Genomic DNA, 22,852 nt, shown 5'->3' on the forward strand with positions numbered 1-22,852 from the left:
AAAAGTTAACAATGTTTGCGATGTCTTTATTATGGCAACTTCACATTAAGGAAGACAGCATACTTGTCATAAAGAGACCTAATTATAAGCAACTATTTAGCTCTATGTATTATCATCACATTAAAATGTCATGGGTGACTCGTGTTGAACACGGCCGGTTCACGGTGGCAGAAAACATCCTCCAAGACCAAGGGTCGGCAACCTTTACTAACAAAAGAGCCATTTTTGGCCCAAAAAATACCAAAAATACGTACAAATAAGAGGCTCGACACCAAAGAAATATCTCAGGAAATTTGGAATTGAAGCTTGCCTAGTTAGAGCTAGATAAACTCAAAACTAGAACTGAAGTTTTAGAAAATAAGTGGTTAAGGCGCTGGGCCATAGACTTTCGTAAGCTATGATGCACATTTTAGTTAATTAAAATATTAAAACATTTGTTTTAATGCCACATATAAGATACACATTTTTACAATTGATGTAACATTTTGCCATGCCATTTAATGGCATCTAAATGTCAAGTCAACATGCAACCACTTATTTTGAGCTTGTGAAGTTCATGACACTATTATCATTCTGCATTCAGCATTAGACAGCATGATAAAACTGACATGTGTGATGAATGCTAGAAAAAAGGGAAGGAGGGAAAATGTCCATTAGACAATAATGATGGTTAAAATGATTCTGTACAGGGCCGACAAGGGCAAACGCGCCGCAAACTGCAAAACACATAAAACAAATGCCAAAGAAAAATGCTGCAAATACCAAAAGCACACAAACTCCCATAACAACTGCAAGAGCGAAAAGCTGCAGATTCACTCCACAAAACGGAAGTGAACCAGGACACGAAGGGGACTGACCTGAAGGACGGACCAGTCCCATAGACCGTATAGATTGCCCACCTAGCTTGTAGCTACCAAACTAGCAGAGGCTAACAAGGCTAAGAAGCTAGGCTATATGCTACACTGGGCCGGCTCCCAGGCTAACACCATGGTGATGTTCCCGTCTGTTGGTGTCGTCCCATCTTACACTGCTTTATAACACTTAAGTAGCCTAATATGGAAGAATTATCCTATCTTTATTCAAGAGCGTAGATTTTCAGTTTGAGAGCATAATTTGTCTTTCTCGTGCTCAGATTTGTTCTCCTCATGCTCACATTTTGCGCTCGCACTCAGATTTCTGCTGCTTTCTTTCAAAATGTGTGCGTGCACTTAAAAATCACATGCTTGTGCTCACATTTCTTCTTCTTGGACACAAACATTTTGCTCGCACTCAAATATGTCCTGTGCGCACTCAAATCTAAAGTCTACGTGCTCAGATCTCAACTCTGCGCTCTCAAAACTTTTGTGCTCGGACTCAGAACACGCACGTCCTCTCAGGTTGAGGTGTCTGCTCAGACTGAACGATGTCCCGCCCTGCGCTTAAACTAGTGTGTTTCACCAGCCAATAGGCAGACAGCTAGATTGTGGCCCGGTCTTAGGTGCGTTCCCTAGTCTTTTAGAGCGCTCCGTCGGGGCGGGTATATGGTCTGTTTGTAAAACTGCCTCTCTCTTAAAATACACCAATTTACCATATTAGCCAGCTATTTGAATCGACACCTATTTAAAACGCGGCATATTTATGTAGAATTAATCTTAAGTAGTCCTAAAAAGAGTTTTGGTAGTTTAGACTATATATATATTTTTTTTCTATTATTATTTATATATATATATTATTTTTTTTCATTAATATAGTGGTGTCACGATAGTCCAGTGGTGAAGTACACTACCAACCGTTGCATTTTTAACCATGGGACGCCGGTTCGCATCCCATCCGCCGCACTCTTGCTGCGTGTCTTATTATGATTTAAAATTTTAATTGATAAATTAATGTAACAGTAATACAATCCGTGTAACCAGCTGATTCTCTTATTGCAACGTGTATCACCGTCCTATTTACGCGGTCAAAGCCAGGGGGCGCACAATGAGGCTAATGTTGGTAATACTTTCACTTTCACAAGAAGGAGACTTTGAGCAGGATTCGGAGCGCGGCAGCGAATGAATGGGAGACAGATGGATGGCCAAAGACCTCAAGTAAGTTCATTGCTAAATGTTGCTACAACTCAAAACACTTGTACTTATCAACATATATAGCGGGCCTTTGTCGGCACTAGGGACAGAAACTCATTATGAATGAAGTGACGTCAGCGGGGATTCCCTTCAGCTCGCGCATCATTATGTGTGCCGACCTGCCGCTGGTACGATCATACGTTGCCAATTATTGTACTTTCGTTGTACATGTTACAATGAAGGCCCGCTATATATGTTGATAAGTACGAGTGTCAAAATGATAACTGTACTGTTATTGAAACTACTGTATATGATCAATGTGTTTTGAGTTGTAGCAACATTTAGCAATGAACTTACTTGAGGTCTTTGGCCATCCATCTGTCTCCCATTCATTCGCTGCCGCGCTCCGAATCCTGCTCAAAGTCTCCTTCTTGTGAAAGTGAAAGTATTACCAACATTAGCCTCATTGTGCGCCCCCTGGCTTTGACCGCGTAAATAGGACGGTGATACACGTTGCAATAAGAGAATCAGCTGGTTACACGGATTGTATTACTGTTACATTAATTTATCAATTAAAATTTTAAATCATAATAAGACACGCAGCAAGAGTGCGGCGGATGGGATGCGAACCGGCGTCCCATGGTTAAAAATGCAACGGTTGGTAGTGTACTTCACCACTGGACTATCGTGACACCACTATACGGATGAAAAAAAATAATATATATATAAAAATAATAATAGAAAAAAAAAATATATAGTCTAAACTACCATAACTCTTTTTAGGACTACTTAAGATTAATTCTACATAAATATGCTGCGTTTTAAATAGGTGACGATTCAAATAGCTGGCTAATATGGTAAATTGGTGTATTTTAAGAGAGAGGCAGTTTTACAAACAGACCATATACCCGCCCCGACGGAGCGCTCTAAAAGACTAGGGAACGCACCTAAGACCGGGCCACAATCTAGCTGTCTGCCTATTGGCTGGTGAAACACACTAGTTAAAGCGCAGGGCGGGACATCGTTCAGTCTGAGCAGACACCTCAACCTGAGAGGACGTGCGTGTTCTGAGTCCGAGCACAAAAGTTTTGAGAGCGCAGAGTTGAGATCTGAGCGCGTAGACTTTAGATTTGAGTGCGCACAGGACATATTTGAGTGCGAGCAAAATGTTTGTGTCCAAGAAGAAGAAATGTGAGCACAAGCATGTGATTTTTAAGTGCACGCACACATTTTGAAAGAAAGCAGCAGAAATCTGAGTGCGAGCGCAAAATGTGAGCATGAGGAGAACAAATCTGAGCACGAGAAAGACAAATTATGCTCTCAAACTGAAAATCTACGCTCTTGAATAAAGATAGGATAATTCTTCCATAGCCTAAGTAATGTTGTAATTCTGTCTTTGTGTGTTGCAAGTGGAAAAATATACAACCCGCCACTTAACTCAGAAAACCATGAGTTACTTATGATCCAGCTAAAAAAAAAATTCAAAAATCCAAGATGTTCCCCTCAGAGTCATTAGTTTTGGGTTTCTTCACACTCTTAACTTTCCGAAAATCTTTGGTTTATAGTTGATTTGGAACAAAGGTTGCAATGAGGACTTTATGAACATCAAAGTGTTACCAATATGCCTTTTATTTTTAATTTTTTTGTGATACAGCATGATGAGCCTGGCAATGGCTCTCTTTTTTCTCTCAAAATGTTTAATTAGCATTTTTGCAATAGAAGTCTTGAATACAAGTGTTTCATTAAATGTACCTTCTGCAATAAAAGCACCACCATATGTCCACAGAGTGCTCTTTATTTGATGGCAGCTGAAAACAGATGTTGAGTGATGTTCACTGGCCAGCTGTTGAACCTGTGGAACGCCATGCACACCGAGCTAAAACTTCACATATAAATACAGTATTCACATGTAAATAAAGTGGGGGGAAATGTTTTATGCACTACCTTCTTTCAGAAATTGATACATGAAAGAAGCAGTTGTGTGAAGATGGCAAATCGACTGGGATCCATCTTCATAAAGAGCTGTGATCACCAGCCACATGACTGATGACTCCGCTCCAGCCACCTTATATGCTGAGGGCCACAGATCAGTGTGGGTGTGTCGAATTCCAATCCGAGGCCAAAGGGGCCAGCAGACATGTTAAATGCTTTACGGTCTTCATTGTGTCACAATGGTGCCACAGGACCAAAGCCTTTCACCTACACACACGGCAAGCATCTCACCTGTCAAGAGAAACCATTTATTTCAATTACATGAGCAGTTTTCCAATTCTCTCCCTCTCACACATACACAATCAGATGAAATATAGAGTTGATATAGAGCTGCCCCACTCTTCTCCCTATAGTGCAGTGTTATCAGTAATCTGACTCCTATAGAAGATGATCATCCAGTGTTGCAAACTCCTCAGTAAGGAAAGTAACTATTGGCTGACCTAAATGTCGCTAAAAGACGTCATCGCCTAATTTGCATAATTTAGCATGTGCATGTAATTGTAATGGATGCTGTAAGAGAGCGGAATAACGATAACGTGGGAAAGACAAAAAGTGAGTAAAAAAAAAACACCTAAATATGTTTAGAACTGCAAATGCATGTATTTTGTCACAATTCCAACCCTCCTTCTTTATCTGGCCTGGGGGCCAGCAAAAGAGACCCAAAAGAGACACTCACTGTAAGCCAGCCAGCGGCGACTTTGCACATGCGCAATTAATTTGCAGACTGGATGCAGAGGGGTTAACATCTCCTGCTCTGACTGCACCTGTGAGGGACTGCAGCACGAGGACTGTGCCACTACTGAGTGCTTTGGGGCGAGGGAGGCGCTGCCGGCACCAGCCGCTGCTCGTTAAGAAGAGTAGGAACGAGTCTCCAATAACACCAGAAAAAGTCGCTAGATTTGTCGCCTTTTTAAAAAATAGCCTAGAGGGGTCTGAAAAGTCACGAAGTTGGCAACACTGTGACCATCACTGGTTAGGGGCCACATAGATAGTAATCCAAGGTTTGTTATTGTGGAAACAGCGTACCGTCCTAGTGGGTATGACCGTGTCTCTACAGAGGTTGATGTAATCAGTAAAGCAGTCAACCTGTCTGTCAATGTCCATACTGTTCTCCTCTGTTTCCAGCAACACATTCCAGTCTGTACATTCAAAGCAGTCCTTTAGAGCCTCAGTAGCCTCTGGTGCCCATTTCCTGACTGTGAGTTTAGTTGCAGGCTGCCTCCACACACGGGGTTTGTAACAAGTCTCCAGAAGAACTAAGTTGTGGTCCGATCGTCCTATTGGGGGCATGGCAGTAGCTCTGTAAGTTTGTTTGACATTAACACTGAACACTGACTGAACTCCCTTGGTACATAATATGGTCTCATACTTACTGCCAATAATTCAATGTCTGGACAGCACATCTTCTCCTTGACAGTAACATGTGCAGGACAGATCAGCTCTCTGGTTCACAAATAAAGCCAAGCCCCCACCTTTCGTCTTGCCACTAGCTTTAGCATCTCTGTCTGATCTTATGAGAGTGAAGCCAGGTAGATCCACATTGGAGTCTGTAGTTTCTTTGGTTTTACTGAAATGTGGTTGAATCAAAACATCTCACTCACAGTATACTTTCTGAGTCTTCACCAGTATCTCCAGTTCATCAGTCTTGTTGGGCAGAGAGTTGACATTCCTCATGATGACTGACGGCAGAAAACTTTTGCACCAGCATGACAACCGCGAAAGCACCTCTTCAACTCAGCTGGAATAGGGTGATGGTGTGCTCCAGACTTGCTCCATTTCAATGAAAGAAGCTCCTCTCTTGAATAAACTATTTTCTCCACAGAAGTATCCATCAAAAATATTATAAAAATACATAAAAACTTAGCAAATTTGTGCAAAAACAGAGAGCTACCAAACTTTTGCTGCTCCTCCATGAAGCACATTCCGGAAAGGAAAAAAAATAGGCTGAAAATAACTATTTTAGGAAGACCATATACTCTCTGGTTTCTCTAAAAGAACGATTGGCATGTTGGACAAACCACATTAACACAGGAAAAAAAATAAAACACTCACTGGGTCACTGAGTCTATTCAAAGAACTGACATCTCACCTCCTTTATTGCAATTTGGCAGTTTAGGAAAAAACACCTGCTATTGTCAAAGGGGTGTCTATTTTTTTTTACAAACACTCACTTTGATGGCTATACCAAAGAGATCTCTGGAGAAAAAGAGTGGTGGTTTGGAAGAGGATCAGAAGCTCCAAAGCATCAATAAAATTACCTGTGATATAACCATATCGGGGGACTTTTATTTTGGAGGGCCTTTGTAGCAAATTAGAGGGCAATTTCAGTTGTTTCTAGTGTGTGTGCCGGGTGTGTGTGTTTCTTATAGGGTGGCTGAACACTGGCTCAATGGTTAATGAAGCCATATGGAAGAGGTCAGAAACCTTTGCTTCCTGCAGAGACCCATGAGAGCGAGGATGGGGAGAGGGTACAGAATGAGAGCAGGAACAACCCGAGCAAGCAAGGGAAGGGAAAATGGAGAGAGAAGGGTTTGGAGAGAAGGTTGCAGAGTTGCAGAGATGCTTCTTGCAGAACTGAGCTGCTGCTGATGACCCCATACAGACATGTAACACATTATTTTCCCCTGCTGTAGGACAATAGATTTTTCTATTGAACAGATCTTCTCTAACAACATTAATACTCACTTTTCTTAGTGCATGTCTTTATGAGAAAACATGCTGTTACACATTCTCAGACATGCTGAGTTCAAAGGATTTATTGAAACTGAGAAGCACGAAGGGTTTAAATTAACCTCTCATTATATCAGGGTCAAAACCTCATTTTAATTAGTACTGTGTGATAAATTTTTAATTATTTCTCATACTGGCACAACGCTGCATGATATATTTGACTTTGGATTTATTCATTATAAACTGCTCAAAGAAAAAGATGCTTTGCTTTCTGCAGAAGCCTGTCCCATTATATTTTTCATGCAGAAGTAATAGCAAATAAATAGCAAGCAAGACAAACACATGGCCCAACATCAATAGTTATAAAGGTCAATAATAGCAGTTTTGGAGTGAAGCAACCAACACTTGAAGTATTGAATACATGTCAGTTAACAGAAACACTGTTTTAGACTAATACTGAGTCTTGTGGCTTTGAGATGACCATAAAATGACTTTAGTTGCCTCCAAATAAACAGGGCTGTGTGGCAGGAAGGGAGAGCAATGAAAATTTGAGTATAATGAAATTGATTTTTATTTGGGGTTGACAACACTGATGATTGATAAGTAGCTTATACAACCCTACTTCAATAATCCTGAATTATCTCTTTAAAGCTGATATTGCTAAATGTCTCAACCATCTAGGGATGCAACCATATGAGGTAAAATACTGAACCGTTTGGTCCGCTCTGCACGAGACAATGCGTCCTTATGGACCACAGGTTTTCTGTCCAGCAATTAATTTGTCATTGATGTGTTACAGGCCACTATGTGTGCGTGTGCGTGTGTGTGTGCCTGTCCAGGCAGGTGAAAAGCCCTCCCTGCAAGGTAATCCTCCACTCATGCTGTCTCACTGTTGTAACTGAAGCAGGGTTCAAAGTGCAGCCATAGTTGCCTGGTCCGCTTATTATTAGCTACTTTGGGCTTCTTATTCTAATATCTAATCTAATATCTAATATTCTTATTAGTTGCGTTTTTTGGGGTCTTTTTCCAAAAGTGCAGTCCCTGTTTTGGGCTTGTTCTGCACCCAACCCTCCACCCTAAATTATAAAATGGGTTATCATTTAATATTACAAACATCACGTAAGGCATTTCAACTGACAATTAGAATCAAAGAAGCTTTAGTAGTTGGGTGAAATCAGTATTGGGGAAAAATAAATAATAAATATCCAAAATTTAAATACATCATTCTTTGACCTGACCATGATTTTCCTCCATCAATATTAAGGAAACTACTCAACATATTGATGTATTTTATCACACTTCAGTATGTTGACTTATACAAGGAATGCTTAAGAAGGAATATCAAATCACCTCCATGTCTGTATGGAGAGAAGGGCATTTTTAATATTTTTAATTATCATATTATTATTTCTAATAAGCCATGGCAATAGGTTTTTGATATTGCGTTCTGCCCAAACTAAAGCTTAAAGAACACAATATGGATCGCGAACACAAAGCTCACCATAGAATATGTTGTTTGTACTTTTATTGTGGGAAACCTTTTTTCTTTTCTTTTTTGACAACAAACATTCAGCCTGTAATCATGCACTGTAACCAACAGTGACCACAACTTTACTTAGAGTAGTTTAAACTGCAAATGTTTCCTGCTGACACACAAAGCATTTTCAAACATTCTAAAACCGCACACAAACCAGACCTAAACTTCAAACTGCATATAGTCATGCAATGCAAATTCAACCTTCCAAGGAAATACACACAGTCCACACACAAACACAGCTGTCAAAGAGTCACACCTTGACACAAATGCAAACTGCACGCACACAGCTGCACAAATTGTCCCCGAATTGCATTCATTCACAGCCAATAATATGAGCTGTCAAAAAACTGGCAGACAGGCATGCATGTGTGCAGCCATGCACACACACACACACAACCACACACGCTCAAACCAAAATTCATGGACCATTTCACAGTATCTGGCTTTCATTGATGAGGAGTGCCTGTGTGTGCTAGAATGGCAAATATCAGAGGAAATTAGTTGTCCAGCCATGACAATCTGGCCATCTGTCTCCCACAGCAGAAAGAAATCAAATAATAGTGGAGATGGAGAAACAAGAGAAGGGCAGCAGCCATTAAGAACCAAAAAATGGGAGAATGGTGACATTAGACAGAGAATTTAAAAAAAAACGAATGGTAAGGGGGGGGGGGGGGGGGGGCAACAGACTAAAAAGACCAGCACATCATTTTAGACACAGTCCGTGACTGTGTACAACACTCATACCAGGGCCAGAGAAAAGATTAAAAGCAAACTAGCAGTTCCTGCCTGAGGCAAATGCAGCACATTGGTGGATTTACGCTTTTTATTGCTCTATGTGATACAAGCAAGTAGAGAAGAAAATCATTTAATTTACCTGTGTTCTCCCATGAAGCTGCTCAGAGCTTGACAGACGAAGGTCTTGTAGCCGGATCACAAATATCAGGGCTGTGAGTTCCACTCGAGAGATGGCTGTGTGAAAACAGATAAATATTTAATAACCAAGTGTTAGAGATGAATAAAACTTAGCAATTATCTGCATTATGAGCATTAGTAAATGTTGCTTAAAAAAATATTTAGCAAAGCATAAACAGATCGAATACAACAGAGCACACACACATAGATAAAACTTTTTGCACATTCTTGAGGGAAAGCAGATATAGGACATAGGCTCATTCATAGCACAGACACATTTGTAGATATTTTCAATGTTATGGGCTCAGAGGGAATAAGCACTGAGGAACACTAGGTAAAATCAGAGAGGGCCAGATAAGAAGAAATGTGTGTAGAATGTATTCCTTCAACAGACGCCAACCGGAAGCTGTAACACCAAGAGGCTAAAGACTTAGCCTGGGGTGTCATCAAGGATGGGCCAAGTTTAAACCAGGGTGCTGCCCCAACAGTTTTGACCAATCAGATAGTTGTACATTCACATTAATAAACTCTTTGTAAAAGTAAGATAGGCACCCTTTCTCTGACGGTGGTTGCAGCCAACTGTCTTACAGACTGCGATTTCTGATCAGATTAAGGTCCATGTACATGCTAACTCTTTCATTAATTGCTTAATAAATAGTTAAAAGGATACAACTCTCCTCTCATCTGTCTGCAAAAAACTCTAACACAAGCTAGCAAATGTTATTTCATGGCTTGATTACTAATAAGTTTATCTTAAGTGGTCCTGCTTTGGCAAAAAAAATAGTTATACCTAATGCTTTTACTTATTGGCCACAGTAGCTTAGCAAGAGTTGCTACATAAACGGGGCAGCTTAAGCTAACATGTAAGCTATAGCTAGCTGCTTGCAACCATAGCTTGCAACATGCAAACAGAAGGTGATGGGCCTAATATCACATACAATATGACATCCGTTAGCAAGTCAATAAGCCAGTGTTCTCTGCATACAACGCTGCCACCATTCAATTTTGAGTAAAGACATGTTCTCTCATAAAAATAGCCCTTTCTAGACAATTCAGACAACTTTTTACACACGGTTTGAGTTGTCAAAAAGACCAAGACCACTTCAACAGTAGACGTTTTGACATGTTGTAGCTGGAAAAGCACAGGTGTGATTATTTCCAGAGATCATGGCTGCATTTTATTAAGGTGTTCAGTTTGAGGCCCCGGTTTTGTGCTATTTGAAAACTGAGACACCATCATAAATGCTATTAGCATGGACATAGGCTGTACTTTTTCTTCTAAGACTGATCAAAATGTCCACTTGTGAGGATTACTATAAACTTTCAAAAACTGAACCAACGATAGTACAGGCCTTTGCTACACACCTAGACTCCTTGCATTTGTGGTTCTAGCATATAAAGTACATTTTACAGCAATTGTATTACCCTACAAGACAGTGACAGGGAAACTCCTATTGCTCTGGTATGGCAATATAGCCAGTAGCTTGACACTTCACGCTAAAGTCCTTTCACCTGTGTCAGCACGATCTGGCAGTGAGCTCACCTGAGCTGCCCTGATCAATCACCAAAATTAAGTCTTAGTTCCCTGAGGTCTAGTTTAAAACCCAGCTTCACCCCTACAGTGTCATGGGGGCAAAGTACAAACCAAACTCAAAAAAATACAATTCACATCCTTCTTTTAAAAAAGGCATGTTAATACTTTCTATGCATTTTGCTTTTAGACTTATTTTATGGTAATTCCCAATAAAAATGTTGGCCTTAAACTCTTGCATACAGCCATGAAACTGTGATCCAAGTAAAAAGAGTATTAATCTCAGTGGGACTGTTTAAATCAAGGTTAAAGAAAGTAAACCCACATCAGTGCAGTTGTGCTTTGGGGTGGATTTCCCCTTTCATAGCCTCAGAGGTCCCAGGAGTTCATTTGGAACTCAGTTTATCTCCTCTGTAGCAGTCACAGAGGTGCAACTGGCTCCCCTGGGACCCAAAATGGAGTCAACACACCATTTCTGTGGAGAACACTTTTCAGTGGCTCAGAAGCTGCAGCTTTTGTTCCTTTTACCACAAATTTGATGTGTCTTAGAAAGAGATGCCTCTGCAGCATTTGTGATACAATTATCAATTCTGTTTAAACTGCAGGAGAAGCACATTTCAGCCAAAGGCCTTAACACAAAGGAGGGAGGTTAAATACCTCAGTATTAACAACAATTAACCTACAGAAACAAGCTTAATAGTTTCAAAGTTACCTCCAGAGCAGCTTAGTCAAAGCTAGGAAGGATATGAACAGGCTTACCGCTTGACAACTTGAATGCAGTCCAAAAAGACAAACAAATCCCACAAAAGTAGAACACAGGTAGCAGGCCACTGGCACTTTCACATATCAGGGACAGGGCAGATGTGACGAGAAACTCACGGAAATTAAGCAACATTGACAAGCAGGCAAACAACAGTGCTAGGTGATTTTTTTTTTAGGTATTTCTATACAGGGGCTAAATGAGGAAATGAAGCCCAGGAGGACAGGGAGGAGCAGGGTCAGGTGACTGGCAGGGGTGGGAAAACTCATTGGCCCTCATTTATCAAGCGAGCGTACGTCAGAAAGTGTGCAGAAAGTGTGCGTAAGATCATTTCTACGCAAGCCTTGGCATTTATCAATTTGGACGTGAGCGGACGGTACGATCAGATCTCACGTCTGCTCTCAGTTCGTGTACGCAAATTTGAGTCAACGTGAAGTCCACACATCTGAGACGGAGAATTGTTATTAGACTACTGTAGAGGCATCAGAAGGCAATGCTTTACGTGGATAAACAGTGGTAGTGGCTTTGAAATGCGTTCACCCTGTTGGAAACTCATAATATTTTTTTTGTACAAAAAGGGGTTCCAAACGTCGATAAAAGTAGTTTCATAATTCATATTAAACTCAAAAACTATCGAAAAAACTAATAAAAGTGATATAAAGTAGAATTAAACTTGTAAATATTGCCATCTGAGCGCCGTCTCAAAACATTAATGACCTCGCCACCATGACAATAGATATAAATGTTAATTATAGATCATTTCAAAATACATTCCAAATTGCACTTTATATTGCATCACTTATGTAATAATCAAATCTACATCGATAATATATGCAAACCTGCATAGGCTACACGATTAAAATGATCAGTCAACTAAGTAATTGTGACATAGCCAAATTACAAGTAATTAATATCATGCTGTTGTAATGGGTGGGCTAACGGATCTGCAATGTGATAGGTCAGATGCCAAATTATCCAGCTATATAATGAAGAGATTTGACGGTCAACAAATCTCAACAATGGCAGATCTGGCTTTATTGGAAGACATATACGGACATGGACGACTGGAGAGGGTCTTTCGGGACCGCCAGGACCCCTTTATGGAGAATGACGCATGGCTAATTAGTCGTTATCGTCTCCCAAGGCATCTCCTGGTGCAACTGTGCCATGATTTGGAACCACGACTGCGAAGAGAAACCCGGCGCTCATGTGCCGTACCAGTCCCCGTACAGGTGCTCGCCACATTGGGGTTTTTGGCCACCGGGACCTTTCAACGGGAGGTAGGGGATAGAGCTGGCATCTCACAGCCCACAATGAGCATGATGTTACCAGCTGTGTTGGCAGGTATAAAGGGACTTTGTCCTTAATATATCAAATTCCCATATAATGATGCTCAGCAAACAGTGATTAAGAGACAATTGTATGAGATTGCTGGGTTTCCTAACGTGGTTGGTGCGATTGATTGTACACATGTGCGTCTGAAGCCGCCATCCATGAATGATTACGCATTCATCAATTGAAAGAACTACCACTCAATTAATAAGCAGGTGATATGCGATGCCAGGCTATCCCTCCTAAATATGGTAGCCCGGTGGCCCGGGGGGACACACGACTCGTATGTCTTCCAGCACCGTGGGGACACGGCTAGAGCGTGGCGCACTGCAGGGCCAGAGTCATCTCCTCGGTGAGTATAGTCTAACTAAGCTAAATTAAAAGGCCATTATACAAGCATTTCAATGAACACGTGTTTTTTTTTAACAGGTGACAAGGGCTATCCACTTACAGATTATCTCATTACCCCGCTGGTGAACCCTGACACAGAGCAAGAGCGCAGATTCAACAGTGCGCACGTGCGCACACGGGCCACTGTGGAACGCTGTATTGGACTACTCAAGGGGAGATGGCTCTGTCTGGGAGCAGCAGGGGGAACCCTACTCTACACGCCAGAAAAGGTGTGCGACATCATCCTGGCATGTGGAGTACTACATAATATTGCGCAGCACAACGGGGTGCCATTTGAGGCAACTCTCGAAGATGACGCCATGCCCAGAGAGCCGTGGCCAGCACACGCTTCTAAAATGTAAGAATGTTAATACTTCTGTTTGGCAAGTTATCTATGCTGAAGTAGACAATACACAACATTTCGTTAAACATTTTGTTTATTTTTGAAAGTTTCGTTTATCATCAACAATGTGTCATTGATGGATTTGAGATTTTTGTTGATCTCCACCAACGACCGACAAATCTCTGTCTGCTTATCCAGGACCTCTGCTGTAAGCACCCTGGGTCGTGAGGCAGCACGAGAGGCGGAGGGCGTGCGCTCTCCACCACAGCTTGGAGGTGCCTGGCTCGAGCTCTGAGGGGCTGGCTCCAGACTGGCTGAAGGCTGAACACCACTGGTGCCCGGCTCTGAAACACATTTATTTTGTATTGGTGACAATCCAGAGCTTTGTTATAATTTTTCATTAAAACTTTAAAATGAACATTGCATCTGTGAAATTATTTAAACAGGCTTCTAGCATAGACTTATAAATGTTAACCATTGTCTTCTGCTGTTAAATGTTTACCGTTAACCAACTCGGACGTCGGTAGTGAGTCCGTGTCTCCTCCACCACCGGTTATGCCAGAAATGGAGGTGTCTCCTATCAGAGCTGCCACGCGCTCCTCCGCCTGGCTCAGTTGGAGGCTGGGGTCCACCTGGCCTCCTCCAGTCAGCGTGGCGCTGCGCCTCAGAGCTGCCATCCTCCTTTTTGTGGCCAGTTTCAAATCTGACCACTTTTTCTTCACCTGAAAAAATATTTAAAAATGTTTTGATTGTTTTTATGTTAATGTTATACTATTAATAGCATTATATAACCTATACAAATCACAGATTTATAAATTAAATATGCTCACCTCACTGGGGGTCCGGGTGTCTGCTGCCACACTGTTGACTGCACCAAATTTTTGCGACTGCCTTTGATGCCACTTTTTAGGCTGCCAAATAAAATGGTTTTGTGCTGTTGCACTTGTGTGGTCAGAGTTTCAATCTCTGCTTCTGAGAAATTTCTTTTCTTAGAGTGTCGTCTCTCCATGTTGTCACCTCCAGGGGCGAGGCCTCCAGATCCGGTAAATATTAGGGCGTGACATTCAAGTTACGATTGTTTTCAGCCGCCACATTTATCAACGTCCGATCATTCTTACGCTGTGATTGGCGGGATACGATCGTTTGATAAATCACACGTGGACCCTGTCGTAAGACGAAATATACACACAGATCTGCGCTGGTTTTAACGCTCGCTTGATAAATGAGGGCCATTGTGAGCAGCTGGTGGACAGATTTGGAATAGCAAGATCCTCTTCTTCTATCTGTGTTTTACTGGCAGTTGGTAACCAGCATATATCTGTCTACTACATCCTACCATGTCACCTGCATTTTACTTTTTAATTTTTTTTTTTCTCATATTATTTTACAATTCTATAATGTCATTTAGGAGACACGTTTATCCAAAGCGACATACGAATGAGAGTTAATACAACACAAGCAAGGGTGAAGTCAAGAAACATGGCAAGAGTAAGTGCCGTGGGTTAAGTTTGAGTCCATTAGGACACAAGTGCTTTTAGGTTGTGAGAGCGATCAGTGTGTCTATCACAGTCATGAGTGTAGATCAAGAGAGAAGGTGTTCAGCAAAGAGTTTCCTATATTTTATCCTATATTGTGATCAGTTTTGTAATTGTTTTGTAACTTTGGAGCAATCTGGAACAAGAATATCCTTTGGGATGAATAAAGTTCTATCTTATCTTATCTTATCTTATCTTATTGGGTGCATTACTGCCACTTTTTGCTTTAGAGTTCGCATTCTGCTCATTAATCCTGTTTCTCAGGTCAAACCAAAGAAAACTCTACTTATTCATGCATTTGACAGGTTCATTTTTGGCCTTCCTGAGATCTTCTTTATACTTTTTACACTCCATAACTGCATGCATGTGACCCCTCAACATGACAATCCTTACAAGAAACAGATGCTCTTATATTATTTGGGGGTTTTTTGCCTTTATTGGACAGTGGAAAGTGTAGACGCAGAGTGGAAATGGGGACAAGAGAAAGGGCTGTGATAGGAAATAAAGGACCCATGGCTGGACTCCAACCGGGACTTTCAGGTACATGGCCTGTGCTGTGACCATTGGGCTACAAATGGCTACTGTTCTTGAGTGTGTCAGTTAAATTACAATGTCCAACTCTTATTCTGTTGTAACAATGTGCTTTCTTGACCTTCATAAGTTTAAGTGTTAAATTATTTAAGATGTACAGGAACCTTCCTCCTTTTTCAGTGTTCCATTCTCTTCTACAGCTTTACTCCAAACTATCCCCTTGACCTCTGATTTGCTTCATGGGACTGGTAAATCTATAGCATCTCATTTATACCTGGTGCAGGAGCCCACATAAACATTATTGACACACCTTGATGAATAATTCTGGGAGGTAGCTGTGAGACTCGAAGGCTGGAATTGAAGGATCTCTGCCTCTTGAGAACTGAAACACAACCCTTAACAGATTCAAGAATTTCCTGGTTTATCTTCGTCTACAACACAGAGCCAAGAGTTCTGCCAGCATCTCCACTCAATAAATTCACAGATAACTTGATGTTCACTTTATTGCAACAGTGTTTCTTTCTGGAATATAGACTGTATAAATAATGGAGGTAGTCACCGTGACGTCACCAATTGGTTTGTGGACTGCCCGTTTGAGATATCCAGTTCAGCGCTACACTCTTCGCCATCTTGCGTCGACATCCTGTTTTGAAATGGGGAGCAGACAATATTTGGTCTGTGGAAGAGCGAGAGAGGTCTGACGTCATTGACTACACGCCTCTCTACACCGGCAACCTGACTGAGCAAAGCCACTGCTAAGTCATGTTAGCATTAACTGGGATGTTAGTTTTTGCTAGCAAAAAACAAAAACAAAATGTACGTTACATCACTAAGAAAAATTAACAGCGACTCCTTGGAGTGTCTGTTAGTCCAACCAAACGCTGAACAAGACATTTTTAAATTAACAAAATGTTTTTAAAAAACTGTCATTAAGTGAACATACAGTGTGAAAGGGTCAAAGTTGTGAGACCAAACCAGTAAACGTCCTTTTTATATAACTTTTTTGACACGTTGCTGTGGATACGCATTGTTCTGCTTCTCTTCTGATGACGGCTCGCCTTCTTAGTGACCTGTCAATCAAAGGTAGCCACGCCCCAAATCATATGATTCTTTATCTTCTATTTTGTTCTAAATGGGGCCATTATTTACTCTATTAACATCAAATTGTCTTGAAGAAGATTTTTAGTAGCGATTGAGACCTATTGTTGTCCTAAAAAAAATGTCTGAGGTAATAAATCAAGTGAGGTTTTCTCACTTTGTATTGAAATGGATGGACTGAAATGCTTCTGCAACCTTCATCAGCACCCCCTGCTGGACTTTGTGGTAGAATGCAGCTTAAGGCACTTCCTGGTTTGCCTCACTGCTCAGACCCGGAGGTTGCCGCCTGTTCTGGAATTGAAAAAGCAGCTCCAGTTATCTGATGTTCAACATCTTTTGAACCATCAGTCTATACATATACGTTCTTTTACATGGATGGAAGAAGCTGTTAACAGATCTACTTTCCCATGAGCTCCAGTGTGTCCATGGCTCAGCCTCTGGTATATTTACTGTTGGGGGTCATTATATCAAGCTGAGCCCAAGTCATCTACATATCTTTCACCATTCCACCAACAACTTGCTCTCTGTCCTCTGCCTTGTTCCCAGCACTCATGAAACACCACTTTAGTGGGGTGCTTTTCCTCATGTCCTTTGGGGTCTGCGCAGTAGTTGGTCATTAACTGCTTCCTTCTAATATCTAGTGGCATCTCTCCCATCAGGACTGCAATGGAGGTTGACTTCCCTGCCCCACAGCACTACCTTTGAGCCTTTGCTTGTATCTTGTTAAGCTTTTCCAACAGAGTTTTTGAAGTGGAACCAGACGACACATCCATGATCAGGCACAGACCGGATCTTTGTAACACAGTTTTTAATGAAGTGAAGCTTGCTACCATTACTTTCTTGACATATTACGCAACTCTATTCAAATTATTATTGAACATTTACCCCCTCCAAAGCTCATCAGTATAGTTTTCCTGGTGAAAACTACTGTGTTGATGTGAACTGAAAATTTGAATCACCAATTATAGGGCCACTGTTGAATACAATTAACTGCTTCCTGAGACCTCACATTAATTTGCAATATATCCCTTTTGATAGTGTCCAACTATCGGCAAAAACAGATCTGCCAATACCTGGTCACACTTGAGAAAAACATCATTGATCATTTCAGAAAAGATGAATGGACATACTATATTCGCTTGTGGGCTCTAACTTGAATAGACTTTTTTTAATTGATCAGAAAGTCCTCCTTCCACATCACATCATAAGACAGTTATTTTTTCAAAGATTATTTTTGTGGCCTTTGTTGGACAATACAAAAAGACAGGAAAGGGAGAGATCCTCAGCACACTGGGTGAGCTAATAGGGCGCCCCACACACTCTTGACTTTTTATTTTATCTGTGCTTTTCTCATCTCAACAAGAGTTCATATTCCTTTCCTAAACCTACTACTTCATTGATATTTTGCTATTACTCCTCTCTTTTTAAAAAAAATTATATATATATATATATATGTAATTCGTTCTGTAACCATTTTTTCCATGAGTTTACGGATATACAGTGTAAGGGCTACTGACCTATTATTATAGGACTTTGATGGATTCTTCCCTGGCTTTTTTTTAGAAATCAGTTTAGCCTCTTTCTATGGTTTAGGCAGCCTTCCTTCTGATAAAGAACCAAAAGTTTTCCCAAGCTCCATCTTCAGGTGTATAAAGATAATGTAACATATTTGATCTGTCTCTGGAGACTTATTGATTTACATGTGGCTCTTTTCATTTCTTCTGAAGTGAATTGGAAATTGATCGGTTGATCCTCTATAACCCTTCTCCTTTTCACCGCTCCTGGATGTTGTTGCTGTTTTATTTTCTTTTATTTCAACTAAAGGTACATTTGTTTGGACAAATATAATGATAACAACTAAAATAGCTGATAAGAGCCATTTTCCATGGTTTTTTCGTGATAATGATTTTGGTTATTATCAAGAAAACCATGGAAAATGGCTCTTATGAGCTATTTAAGTTGTTATCATGATATTTGTCCAAACAAATGTACCTTTAGTTGTACCAGGCATTAAAATGAACAAGAAATTGAAGAAAATAACGGTCTAATATTTTTTTCTGTATTTGAACATGTTCACAATTTCAAATGTATCCGTCTGTACTTGCTACATCTTCTTCTGATTTTAAAACTGGGTACTCCCATTCCCTTCTGTCACCCAGCATCCTCTTAATCATACTCATCACTTCTCCTATTGGAATAGTTCTTGGCATGCTTTTGGTGTTCAGTGTTGGTGCACACAAATTAAGTCTTCCCCTGTGTGCTTGTGTATTACCTGCACGCTGCCTGTTGTGATTATGATTGCTAATGAACTGCAACAATCAATACTGACACGGCAGGCCCTTAGACTACACAAATACACCCACAGTACAGCACTATGTTGTTTAAGGTAGCTACACACTTGCACATCAGTTAGACAGCCTCACACATGCCTCCATTAACTCATCCAGCTGGCAGAAACAAATAATCAGCTGTCTCTTTAGATCACAGGAGTTGTTAGGCTTCTTGTTTTTCACTGTTATTTTGTTCTTCTCATCAGTGTAGTGTTGTAGTGTTTTTCATCAGTGCTGATATTTGCTGTACTGAAGTTTGAATAAAAGGGGAACTAATTTTACACGTCAAAATCTTCTTTAGGTGTTGGAGAGCACTACTGCAAATGTCAAATTAGAATTAACCCCTCCAGGCTGTATGACTCCACCGACCGGCATTTTACATCCATGTCAGTCCAGATTTTTTTTAAATTTGACATTTCATACATATATATATGTATATGTATGTAAATTTGATTTTTGAGATGTACATTATATAGCCGAAAATAGAAATCATTCATTCTTTCCTTTATCTATAACTCTGCAGCACATAATATCTGTACAATGACCACAGTTTCAGAGATTAGTGTCCCCACATCAGTGCCTGACCAAATGTGAAATATTCCCTTCTGTTCCTGAATTATGGAATTGAATAATGACCAAAAAGTATATTTGTGGAACGTTATGATGTCCCAGTACAGTTAACCTTTGAACTATAAAATATCATCATTCATAATTCTGACCAGTTTGTGATATTTTCATAGCTTGGTTGAGACTAATAAAAAGTATATGAATAATCAGTTAGATGTTGGTGATAGTAGGAAGGAAGCTGTTTAGTGGCCTTACCTTAATAGACTACTAGTTTCTGCCTCAGCGGTTTTTAAAAGAGATTGAGCAGTGATCCATCCTTCCCTCTGTCTTCATTCTGGGGTCATGCACTTATTTGATGGAGGTCAGTTGAAAGCCCATAACCTGCTCAGCAGGGTGGACGATATAAGGGGCTTGCCTTTGGATCAGGGACATATAGAGATACTGTACGAACAAGGGAGGAAGAACACAGAGCAGGTGGTGAGAAGCCAACCTCCTAGGAGAGGGAAAGCATTCTTTGCAAAAAAATAAGCAATGCCCACCACACGTGTCTTTAAACAATCACACACACAGAACATAGACTGTATAAATAATGGAAGTAGTCACTGTGACGTCACCCATTGGTTTGTAGACCCGTTTGAGTCATCGAGTTCAGCGTTTCATTCGTTGCCATCTTGTTTCCGATACGGGGAGCAGACCATATTTGGACTGTGGAGGAGCGAGAGGGATCTGATGATACTGACTACAGCCTCTCTACACCTCAACCTGAGTGAAGCCGCTTCTAATTCATGTTAGCATTAACTGTAGCATTAACTGGGATGTTAGTTTTGGCTAGCAAAAAACAAACATTACATTACAGCGACTCCTTGGAATGTCTATTAGTCCAACCAAATGCTAAACAAGATATTTTTAATGAACAAATAAACTTCAAATAAACTGTCATTAAGTGAAAATACAGTGTGAAAGGGTCAAAGTTATGAGACCAAACCGGTAGACGTCCTTATATATATAACATTATTGACACGTTAGCATTGATACACATTGTTCTGCTTCACTTCTGATGATGGCTCGCCTTGCTAGCCACCTTTCAATCACAGGTAGCCACTGCCCAAATCATACGATTCTTTATCTTCTATTTTTCTTCTAAATGGGGCCATTATTTACACAATTAACATCAAATTGTCTTGATGAAAATATTTTTTTACTAGTGATTGAGACCATAGTGTTGTCCTAAAAAAAAAATTCTGAGGTAATAAGTCAAGGGAGAACTTTTATCATTTTGTATTTGCCTGACACAGACAAGTGGAAATTGTCTAATAGTCAGAAAAATTACCCATTGGATTGAAATCCTGTTTGTCCAATGGAAAGTTATGCAAACAAAAGTCTACTGCTCTGAAGGCCCAATAGTCCCAAAATACACACTTGAGTTGCTGATGTCCAGTGACCTTATTATTCCAGACTTTTTGCTCAGTTGAACAGGGAAAACCATGTTTTAATAAGTAGAGTTTCTATTTTTGTATTTTTGGAGCGATATGGTTTAATTTTTTGGGATAACCAGCCTAATGGGGTTTAGTCCCAATAGGAGATTTTTCAGGGTATTGGACTGTCGGAACAATGGGACATTGGCAAGTGAATACTATCTTAAGTACAGCCACATCCAGCTTATTAATTTTCACCTGCGATCACATAATAGCTTGAGATTATTAGATTTTTTTTATTAGAGAATAATTCATGTGCAGTACCTGGTGGCAGGTAGAAATGTAAGTAAATACGTTAGAATATACACAGCTCAAAATGACGTGCTATTAAACTCATCCAATACACACTTCCTTGGCAAGTTTAATGTTCATTCAAGAGGTTTGTGAATCATTAATAGCACTTTTATATACAGGAGCCCTCAGTTGAACCAGTTTGCTATTCCAGTGAAGACAAACGGATATACCATCTCATTAGAAGCTACCTTAATGTCTATCTTGCTTCCTCGACCTCAGTCCTGTATTTCTGAGTTTATTCAACCTCGCTCCGTCTCTAATGAGCAGCATCACATGATAATGATAAATAGAGTATATGATTGTTCAAAGTTCTTACCATCCCCAATTTCTTTACCCTCATCCTTTTCCACGCACACACGCACGCACGCACACACACACACACACACACACACACACACACACACACACTTCTTTCTTGATGATGAGTGATGGAGTAGGCCAGTGCTGGTAACACTCTCCTGCTCTGTCACTCATTAGTATCCCCTCCTTACTTTGTGTCTCGATTTCTCTCACGTTATGATTGATGGGTCAGGGCAGAGCGACTGCTTGCTCATCAATCTGCCTGTCAATAAAACCTGAAAATGCTCTCAACTGCGAGGTGAATACACTGCTGCCTGTGTCTGTGTGTTTGTGTGTGATGGGTATGGGAATGGAAGCAAATAGACTGCGTAGATTTATGTGTAAAATCTTAAAAAGGGGCATAGAAAATTATCTGCTGTTAAATACAAGTGACTTTGCCAAGTGCCAATCCCTGTAGTTACTGTCGCTTTGCCTGTGAAACTTTAGTTCCTAACACAGTCAGAGTGGGTGATTTTCCACCCAACTGAGCTGCTTATTTAATTAGGCAGGTAAAAATTGTTTCTGCTGGGTTGTGTTAATTAGGGCTGATTTTTGTGCCATTTGGGCGGTTTTAACAAAACAAGTTAGGCTACATTCCAATAAATAGCTCCCTCCTCTCGTTTACGTGGTATGGATTAGGGTACTCATTTCAGTAGGATTGGCTTGACAGGCATCAATAGGTAACTAACAACAGTCGAAACTTAATGTCATTTTAGTTTATTACAATGTAGTTTCAGCTTTTTTCTTGTTTCCAATAAATGGTGACTGTACTGCTTCATCCAGTGTAACCAGTGTTGTATACTGGAATTCACAGCCAGCTAAACTCTCTCTGTCATTTTTCATCCAAGGAACAGGCAAAGTTGTATTTGGATCATGTTTAATGGCAGAAATTGTGAAACTGCAAGAAATACAGAAACAATGAATTACTACAAGTAAATATTACAAGTTTATATGAAGCCTCCTAAAGAGGTAGCGGATCTAATAGCACAGATCTATGGTCAAAGTCCACGATAGCGCCTCGCTGGTTTCATTAACAAATTACACACTGATAAACTATGGTAGAATTTGCAATCTATTAACTGTAAATAATATTTTACTTACTCATATTGCCACTACAAAGGGCTACAGACAAATGCGGGAGGAAGAGCATCTCTTGCTACCAGCTTGCTAA

At 40.4% G+C, this 22,852-nt stretch overlaps 1 long non-coding RNA gene across 1 annotated transcript; it reads right to left on the minus strand.

Annotated features, from left to right (window-relative positions):
- Positions 1-3,865: 3,865 nt before the first annotated feature.
- Positions 3,866-22,852, minus strand: LOC131988811 (uncharacterized). Its single transcript, XR_009395894.1, has 4 exons — positions 22,783-22,852; positions 19,829-20,014; positions 9,119-9,213; positions 3,866-4,268 (listed from the first exon to the last, which is right to left on the minus strand). It is a non-coding gene; the product is annotated as an uncharacterized LOC131988811 (long non-coding RNA).

The sequence above is a fragment of the Centropristis striata genome, chromosome 16, assembly GCF_030273125.1.
Source record: "Centropristis striata isolate RG_2023a ecotype Rhode Island chromosome 16, C.striata_1.0, whole genome shotgun sequence".
Taxonomy (NCBI): Eukaryota; Metazoa; Chordata; class Actinopteri; order Perciformes; family Serranidae; genus Centropristis; species Centropristis striata.